Genomic DNA, 9516 nt, shown 5'->3' with positions numbered 1-9516 from the left:
GGTAATACTACAGTATCTGGACAGGTTGAGGTAATACTACAGTATCTGGACAGGTTGAGGTAATACTACAGTATCTGGACAGGTTGAGGTAATACTACAGTATCTGGACAGGTTGAGGTAATACTACAGTATCTGGACAGGTTGAGGTAATACTACAGTATCTGGACAGGTTGAGGTAATACTACAGTATCTGGACAGGTTGAGGTATCTGGAATACTACAGTATCTGGACAGGTTGAGGTAATACTACATATCTGGACAGGTTGAGGTAATACTACAGTATCTGGACAGGTTGAGGTAATACTACAGTATCTGGACAGGTTGAGGTAATACTACAGTATCTGGACAGGTTGAGGTAATACTACAGTATCTGGACAGGTTGAGGTAATACTACAGTATCTGGACAGGTTGAGGTAATACTGCAGTATCTGGACAGGTTGAGGTAATACTACAGTATCTGGACAGGTTGAGGTAATACAATCTGGACAGGTTGAGGTAATACTACAGTATCTGGACAGGTTGGCCTACAGTATCTGGACAGGTTGAAATACTACAGTATCTGGACAGGTTGAGGTAATACTACAGTATCTGGACAGGTTGAGGTAATACTACAGTATCTGGACAGGTTGGGGTAATACTACAGTATCTGGACAGGTTGAGGTAATACTACAGTATCTGGACAGGTTGAGGTAATACTACAGTATCTGGACAGGTTGAGGTAATACTACAGTATCTGATTTGGGGTAATACTACAGTATCTGGACAGGTTGGGGACAGGTAATACTACAGTATCTGGACAGGTTGGGGTAATACTACAGTATCTGGACAGGTTGGGGTAATACTACAGTATCTGGACAGGTTGAGGTAATACTACAGTATCTGGACAGGTTGAGGTAATACCTCCCATCTGGACAGGTTGAGGTAATACTACAGTATCTGGACAGGTTGAGGTAATACTACAGTATCTGGACAGGTTGGGGTAATACTACAGTATCTGGACAGGTTGAGGTAATACTACAGTATCTGGACAGGTTGAGGTAATACTACAGTATCTGGACAGGTTGAGGTAATACTACAGTATCTGGACAGGTTGAGGTAATACTACAGTATCTGGACAGGTTGAGGTAATACTACAGTATCTGGACAGGTTGAGGTAATACTACAGTATCTGGACAGGTTGAGGTAATACTACAGTATCTGGACAGGTTGAGGTAATACTACAGTATCTGGACAGGTTGAGGTAATACTACAGTATCTGGACAGGTTGAGGTAATACTACAGTATCTGGACAGGTTGAGGTAATACTACAGTATCTGGACAGGTTGGGGTAATACTACAGTATCTGGACAGGTTGAGGTAATACTACAGTATCTGGACAGGTTGAGGTAAGGATGGGATACCTGAATGCATTCAACCGAAATGTGTGTTCCACATTTAACGCCTCAATCAGAGAGGTGCAGGCGGCTGCCTGAATCGATTTCCACGTCATCGGCGCCCGGGGTACAGTTGTTGTTGTTGGGGGTTAACTGCCTTGCTCAAGGGCAGAATGCCAGATTTTTCCACCTAGCCGGCTCTGGGATTCAAACAGCGACCTTTCAATTACTGGCCCAACTCTCTTAACCACTAGGCTACCGAACGCTCTCTCCTCCTCCCAACGGCCCGGTCTCTCTCTCTCTCCTCCCAACGGCCCGGTCTCTCTCTCTCTCCTCCCAACGGCCCGGTCTCTCTCTCTGCTCCTCCCAACGGCCCGGTCTCTCTCTCTGCTCCTCCCAACGGCCCGGTCTCGCGCTCTGCTCCTCCCAACGGCCCGGTCTCGCTCTCTGCTCCTCCCAACGGCCCGGTCTCGCTCTCTGCTCCTCCCAACGGCCCGGTCTCGCTCTCTGCTCCTCCCAACGGCCCGGTCACGCTCTCTGCTCCTCCCAACGGCCCGGTCTCGCTCTCTGCTCCTCCCAACGGCCCGGTCTCGCTCTCTGCTCCTCCCAACGGCCCGGTCTCGCTCTCTGCTCCTCCCAACGGCCCGGTCTCGCTCTCTGCTCCTCCCAACGGCCCGGTCTCGCTCTCTGTTCCTCCCAAAAGCCCGGTCTCGCTCTCTGCTCCTCCCAACGGCCCGGTCTCGCTCTCTGCTCCTCCCAACGGCCCGGTCTCGCTCTCTGCTCCTCCCAACGGCCCGGTCTCGCTCTCTGCTCCTCCCAAACGGTCCGGTCTCGCTCTCTGCTCCTCCCAAACGGTCCGGTCTCGCTCTCTGCTCCTCCCAAACGGTCCGGTCTCGCTCTCTGCTCCTCCCAAACGGTCCGGTCTCGCTCTCTGCTCCTCCCAAACGGTCCGGTCTCGCTCTCTGCTCCTCCCAAACGGTCCGGTCTCGCTCTCTGCTCCTCCCAAACGGTCCGGTCTCGCTCTCTGCTCCTCCCAAACGGTCCGGTCTCGCTCTCTGCTCCTCCCAAACGGTCCGGTCTCGCTCTCTTCTAACAAAACATTAAGAGCAAGTTAATAATATTGAGTTGTACCCCTTTAGCCTTCAGAACAGCCTCATTTTGTCGGGACATGGACTCTACAAGGTGTCCAAAGCGGTCCACAGGGATGCTGGACCATATTGACCCCAACGCTTCCCACAGTTGTGTCAAGTTGTCTGGATGTCCTTAAATGGGTGGTGGACCATTCTTGATACACTTGATAAACTGTTGAGTGTGGAAAAACCCAGCAGCGTTGCAGTTCTTACACAAACCGGTGCGCCTGGTACCTACAACCATACCCTGTTGAAAGGCACTTCAATCTTTTGTCTTGCCCATTCACCCTCTGAATGGCACACATACACGTCTCAATTGTCTCAAGGCTTAAACGTCCTTCTTCAACCTGTCTCCTCCCCTTCATCTACACTGATTGAAGTTGACTTAACAAGTGAGATCAATAAGTGATCATATCTTTCACCTGGTCAGTCTGTCATGGAATAAAAAGCCATTTATACTGAGAAACCTTGAGTACAGAGTCAATTAACACGAGGCATTACCAGTAACACAAGATGTCCGCATCACGCTAGATCTATACGCTAGCTTCTCTCTGATACCATTACAGTCACCCAGTCTAATGCCAAGTCACCCAGTCTAATGCCAAGTCACCCAGTCTAATGCCAAGTCACCCAGTCTAATGCCAAGTCACCCAGTCTAATGCCAAGTCACCCAGGTTGAGATGCCAAGTCACCCAGTCTAAGATGCCAAGTCACCCAGTCTAAGATGCCAAGTCACCCAGTCTTAGATGCCAAGTCACCCAGGTTGAGATGCCAAATCACCCAGTCTAATGCCAAGTCACCCAGTCTAATGCCAAGTCACCCAGTCTAATGCCAAGTCACCCAGGTTGAGATGCCAAGTCACCCAGTCTAATGCCAAGTCACCCAGGTTGAGATGCCAAGTCACCCAGGTTGAGATGCCAAGTCACCCAGTCTAATGCCAAGTCACCCAGTCTAATGCCAAGTCACCCAGTCTTGAGATGCCAAGTCACCCAGGTTGAGATGCCAAGTCACCCAGTCTAATGCCAAGTCACCCAGTCTAATGCCAAGTCACCCAGGTTGAGATGCCAAGTCACCCAGGTTGAGATGCCAAGTCACCCAGGTTGAGATGCCAAGTCACCCAGTCTAATGCCAAGTCACCCAGGTTGAGATGCCAAGTCACCCAGGTTGAGATGCCAAGTCACCCAGGTTGAGATGCCAAGTCACCCAGGTTGAGATGCCAAGTCACCCAGTCTAATGCCAAGTCACCCAGTCTAATGCCAAGTCACCCAGGTTGAGATGCCAAGTCACCCAGGTTGAGATGCCAAGTCACCCAGTCTAATGCCAAGTCACCCAGGTTGAGATGCCAAGTCACCCAGGTTGAGATGCCAAGTCACCCAGGTTGCGATGCCAAGTCACCCAGGTTGCGATGCCAAGTCACCCAGTCTGAGATGCCAAGTCACCCAGGTTGAGATGCCAAGTCACCCAGGTTGAGATGCCAAGTCACCCAGGTTGAGATGCCAAGTCACCCAGTCTGAGATGCCAAGTCACCCAGTCTGAGATGCCAAGTCACCCAGTCTGAGATGCCAAGTCACCCAGTCTGAGATGCCAAGTCACCCAGTCTGAGATGCCAAGTCACCCAGTCTGAGATGCCAAGTCACCCAGTCTGAGATGCCAAGTCACCCAGTCTGAGATGCCAAGTCACCCAGTCTGAGATGCCAAGTCACCCAGGTTGAGATGCCAAGTCACCCAGGTTGAGATGCCACAACAAACATTATCCATGTAGTTCCCTTTGAGATGTCAAGTCACCCAGGTCTGAGATTGACCAAAAGCACTTGCAGTCTATGCTAAGTCACCCAGTCTGAGATGCCATCTGTCACCCAGGTTAGATGCAATGCCAAGTCTGAACACCAGGTTGAGATGCCATCTGTACAACGTTACAATGCCATCTGTACACCCAGGTTGTTACAATGCCATCTGGACACCATTACAATGCCATCTGTACAACGTTACAATGCCATCACCCAGTAGAACGCCACAATGCCATCTGTACCGTTACAATGCCATCTGTACACCGTTACAATGCCATCTGGACACCATTACAATGCCATCTGTACAACGTTACAATGCCATCTGTACAACGTTACAATGCCATCTGTACAACGTTACAATGCCATCTGTACAACGTTACAATGCCATCTGAACACCATTACAATGCCATCTGTACAACGTTACAATGCCATCTGTACAACGTTACAATGCCATCTGTACAACGTTACAATGCCATCTGTACAACGTTACAATGCCATCTGTACAACGTTACAATGCCATCTGTACAACGTTACAATGCCATCTGTACAACGTTACAATGCCTTTGGCCACATAGGTCTACATAACCTACTGGCTCAATATCTCGAATGAGAGAGCGCCAGCCTGGTAGGCCAGATTAAGATTTATATAACATTACGCCATGGGCCATAGGTTTATATAACATTACAATGCCATAGGTTTATATAACATTACAATGCCATAGGTTTATATAACATTACAATGCCATAGGTTTATATAACATTACAATGCCATAGGTTTATATAACATTACAATGACATAGGTTTATATAACATTACAATGACATAGGTTTATATATGTGTGTGCAGCTTTGTGCAGCTTTGTTTAGTGGTGTTGTTGTGATCACAGTATATTCTGTGTTTAGTGGGGGTCATTGGGGTTGTTGGGGTCACAGTATATTCTGTGTTTAGTGGGGGTCATTGGGGTTGTTGGGGTCACAGTATATTCTGTGTTTAGTGGTGGTCGTTGGGATCACAATATATTCTGTGTTTAGTGGTGTTGTTGGGATCACAGTATATTCTGTGTTTAGTGGGGGTCATTGGGGTCGTTGGGGTTGTTGGGGTCACAGTATATTCTGTGTTTAGTGGGGGTTGTTGGGGTCACAGTATATTCTGTGTTTAGTGGTGTTGTTGGGATCACAGTATATTCTGTGTTTAGTGGTGTTGTTGGGATCACAGTATATTCTGTGTTTATAGTGGGGTTGTTGGGGTCACAGTATATTCTGTGTTTAGTGGGGGTCGTTGGGATCACAGTATATTCTGTGTTTATAGTGGGGTTGTTGGGATCACAGTATATTCTGTGTTTAGTGGTGTTGTTGGGATCACAGTATATTCTGTGTTTAGTGGGGGTCGTTGGGGTCGTTGGGATCACAGTATATTCTGTGTTTAGTGGTGTTGTTGGGATCACAGTATATTCTGTGTTTAGTGGGGGTCATTGGGGTTGTTGGGATCACAGTATATTCTGTGTTTATAGGGTGGGGTCATTGGGGTCGTTGGGATCACAGTATATTCTGTGTTTAGTAGGGGTTGTTGGGGTTGTTGGGATCACAGTATATTCTGTGTTTAGTGGGGGTTGTTGGGGTTGTTGGGGTCACAGTATATTCTGTGTTTAGTGGGGGTTGTTGGGGTCACAGTATATTCTGTGTTTAGTGGTGTTGTTGGGATCACAGTATATTCTGTGTTTAGTGGGGGGGGTCGTTGGGATCACAGTATATTCTGTGTTTAGTGGGGGTTGTTGGGGTCACAGTATATTCTGTGTTTAGTGGGGGTCATTGGGGTCTTTGGTCTTTGGGATTGCAGTATATTCTGTGTTTAGTGGGGGTCGTTGGGGTTGTTGGGATCACAGTATATTCTGTGTTTAGTGGGGGTTGTTGGGGTTGTTGGGATCACAGTATATTCTGTGTTTAGTGGGGGTTGTTGGGGTCGTTGGGATCACAGTATATTCTGTGTTTAGTGGGGGTCGTTGGGATCACAGTATATTCTGTGTTTAGTGGGGGTCATTGGGGTTGTTGGGGTCACAGTATATTCTGTGTTTAGTGGTGTTGTTGGGATCACAGTATATTCTGTGTTTAGTGGGGGTCATTGGGGTCGTTGGGGTTGTTGGGATCACAGTATATTCTGTGTTTAGTGGGGTGTTGGTCTTTGGGATTGCAGTATATTCTGTGTTTAGTGGGGGTCATTGGGGTTGTTGGGGTCACAGTATATTCTGTGTTTAGTGGGGGTCATCGGGGTTGTTGGGATCACAGTATATTCTGTGTTTAGTGGGGGTCATTGGGGTCGTTGGGATCACAGTATATTCTGTGTTTAGTGGGGGTCGTTGGGGTCGTTGGGATCACAGTATATTCTGTGTTTAGTGGTGTTGTTGGGATCACAGTATATTCTGTGTTTAGTGGGGGTTGTTGGGATCACAGTATATTCTGTGTTTAGTGGTGTTGTTGTGATCACAGTATATTCTGTGTTTATAGAGGGGGTTGTTGGGATCACAGTATATTCTGTGTTTAGTGGGGGTCATTGGGGTCGTTGGGGTCGTTGGGATCACAGTATATTCTGTGTTTAGTGGGGGTCGTTGGTATCACAGTATATTCTGTGTTTAGTGGGGGTCATTGGGGTCGTTGGTCTTTGGGATTGCAGTATATTCTGTGTTTAGTGGGGGTCGTTGGGGTCACAGTATATTCTGTGTTTAGTGGTGTTGTTGGGATCACAGTATATTCTGTGTTTAGTGGTGTTGTTGGGGTCACAGTATATTCTGTGTTTAGTGGTGTTGTTGGGATTGCAGTATATTCTGTGTTTAGTGGGGGTCATTGGGGTTGTTGGGGTCACAGTATATTCTGTGTTTAGTGGGGGTCATTGGGGTCGTTGGGATCACAGTATATTCTGTGTTTAGTGGGGGTCGTTGGGGTTGTTGGGATCACAGTATATTCTGTGTTTAGTGGGGGTCGTTGGGGTCGTTGGTATCACAGTATATTCTGTGTTTAGTGGGGGTCGTTGGGATCACAGTATATTCTGTGTTTAGTGGGGGTTGTTGATCACAGTATATTCTGTGTTTAGTGGGGGTCGTTGGGGTTGTTGGGATCACAGTATATTCTATGTTTAGTGGGGGTCATTGGGGTCGTTGGTATCACAGTATATTCTGTGTTTAGTGGGGGTCGTTGTTGTTGGTATCACAGTATATTCTGTGTTTAGTGGGGTCGTTGGGATCACAGTATATTCTGTGTTTAGTGGGGGTTGTTGAGATCACAGTATATTCTGTGTTTAGTGGGGGTCGTTGGGGTTGTTGGGATCACAGTATATTCTATGTTTAGTGGGGGTCATTGGGGTCTGTTGTGGGTTGTTGGATCACAGTATATTCTGTGTTTAGTTGGGGGATCGCAGTCTGTGTTTAGTGGGGTCGTTGGGATCACAGTATATTCTGTGTTTAGTGGGGGTTGTTGAGATCACAGTATATTCTGTGTTTAGTGGGGGTCGTTGGGGTTGTTGGGATCACAGTATATTCTGTGTTTAGTGGGGGTCATTGGATCACAGTATATTCTGTGTTTATAGTGGGGGTCCTTGGGATCGCAGTATATTCTCCGAATAAATGCACTTAGTCTCGCTGAGGATGATGGGATTTTATATTAGATATGTTGCTGAAGCTTTGATTCTGTGATGAGGACTGAAATGGAGATCATTTATTTTACCCTCCAATCGTTTTATTTTATTTTTGCAAATGTTTGTTTGTTTTTAAAATTGTAAAATGAATGTTTCTATCGAATATTACTCTTGTATAGTATAGCCCTTTCCACTCACATCTGTATACAGGATGAAACGGCAGATTTGGAACACAGTGACTGTCCAGTCACATGATAGACCTGTCAGAGGCTCTTGTTCTTACATTTACATTTTACATTTAAGTCATTTAGCAGACGCTCTTATCCAGAGCGACTTACAAATTGGTGCATTCACCTTATGACATCCAGTGGAACAGTCACTTTACAATAGTGCATCTAAATCTTAAAGGGGGGGGGTGAGAGGGATTACTTATCCTATCCTAGGTATTCCTTCTTCACATCTCTGTGTTCTGACTGACAGCTGTTCTGAACATGAACACACTCACTCAACAACAAGTTAGTTGCCCTCATCTCTCCAGGTAATTGGACAACATTCTGTCGTCCGATTGAGGTTAAATCTGGAAATTAAGAGGTGTTTTTATGTATTTTGAAAGATGAGATGTTGAGGATTATAAATGAATAGCGCTTTGATGTCATACAAGCAAACCAAACACCTGTTGAGTCCAAATGTGGACTTGATATTTCCATATCATAAAACTCATGTCACATAGTGTCCATGTTTAGGATCACTGTTGTTTGATGTACAGCTACAAGATGACATGGTTAAAAAACCAGGCTTTCAGATCAAGCCCACCTGACCCAGGTTGAGATTCATCATGGACCGTTTCTGGACTGGGTGAAACAACAACAGTCATTGTGTGACGGTGGGGATGCAGGGTTGTGTTCCAAGACGAAACAACTACAAGTGTCCTCTAGTTCCTCACAGCTGGGAGAGGAGGAAAAACACCTGATAGCTGTTCGTTGAGTCATTGACATGTCTTCTAAACTGTGAACTGTGGAGAGGTGTGTTGCCACTTGGAGACACCCCAGGTAGTCTTCTCACTCAGACCCTGGTAATCGTTTTGTCTTGTGTTTCATCTACCCCACGTTTTCCAGGAATATTCTCATTAATATGTTACTGAATGTATCCAGAGTATTTTCAGATTTCGTGATCAACAAATGGGGCCAAAAGTACAGAAAATAAGAGCATAAATAAGAGCATAAATAAGAGCATAAAACCAACAGTGTGATGTTTAGATTCAGTCTTGTCAGGTGAACTTGGGTCTGATGATTTTCCCATAAGCTCCACTGTTTCCTTTCAATTGCTACCATGGTAATAAATGTGCTTTTCGTATTTCTTCTGTCAGAAACATTTAAATGTAGTCCATTTTGGCAACCCGTTACACTGGTGGGAACTTAAGACTTGTTGCCATGAATTTAAATACTCTGTTTTGATCCGTAGAAAACCTTTTAATTGTCCATTTCACTTTCAAGCAACAAAAACCAAACAAAGATCAAGTTTTGTTATTTGGGTTGCTTTTGAGGTTTCTGTTAGTAGCTAAACCAGATTATACACGGAGTGTACAAAACATTAGGAACACCTT

General features: G+C 46.1%; 1 protein-coding gene and 1 long non-coding RNA gene across 3 annotated transcripts in view; both read left to right on the top strand.

Moving 5' to 3' along the window:
• The window catches only part of LOC124036684 (mitogen-activated protein kinase 1-like), a 72335-nt gene extending 71693 nt beyond the window's left edge, over nt 1-642 (top strand). For both annotated transcript variants that reach the window (XR_006838946.1, XM_046351532.1), the window contains 2 exons: nt 262-470; nt 573-642. The gene's annotated coding sequence lies outside the window, so the exon portion shown is untranslated. The remainder of the gene's footprint in view (nt 1-261; nt 471-572) is intronic.
• A 2116-nt stretch (nt 643-2758) lies between these two features.
• On the top strand, nt 2759-4117 carry LOC124035333. Its single transcript, XR_006838722.1, has 2 exons — nt 2759-3346; nt 3580-4117. It is a non-coding gene; the product is annotated as an uncharacterized LOC124035333 (long non-coding RNA).
• The last annotated feature ends 5399 nt before the right edge of the window (nt 4118-9516 follow it).

The sequence above is a fragment of the Oncorhynchus gorbuscha genome, linkage group LG05, assembly GCF_021184085.1.
Source record: "Oncorhynchus gorbuscha isolate QuinsamMale2020 ecotype Even-year linkage group LG05, OgorEven_v1.0, whole genome shotgun sequence".
Classification (NCBI taxonomy): domain Eukaryota; kingdom Metazoa; phylum Chordata; class Actinopteri; order Salmoniformes; family Salmonidae; genus Oncorhynchus; species Oncorhynchus gorbuscha.
This window is presented reverse-complemented; position numbering and strand designations above follow the sequence as displayed.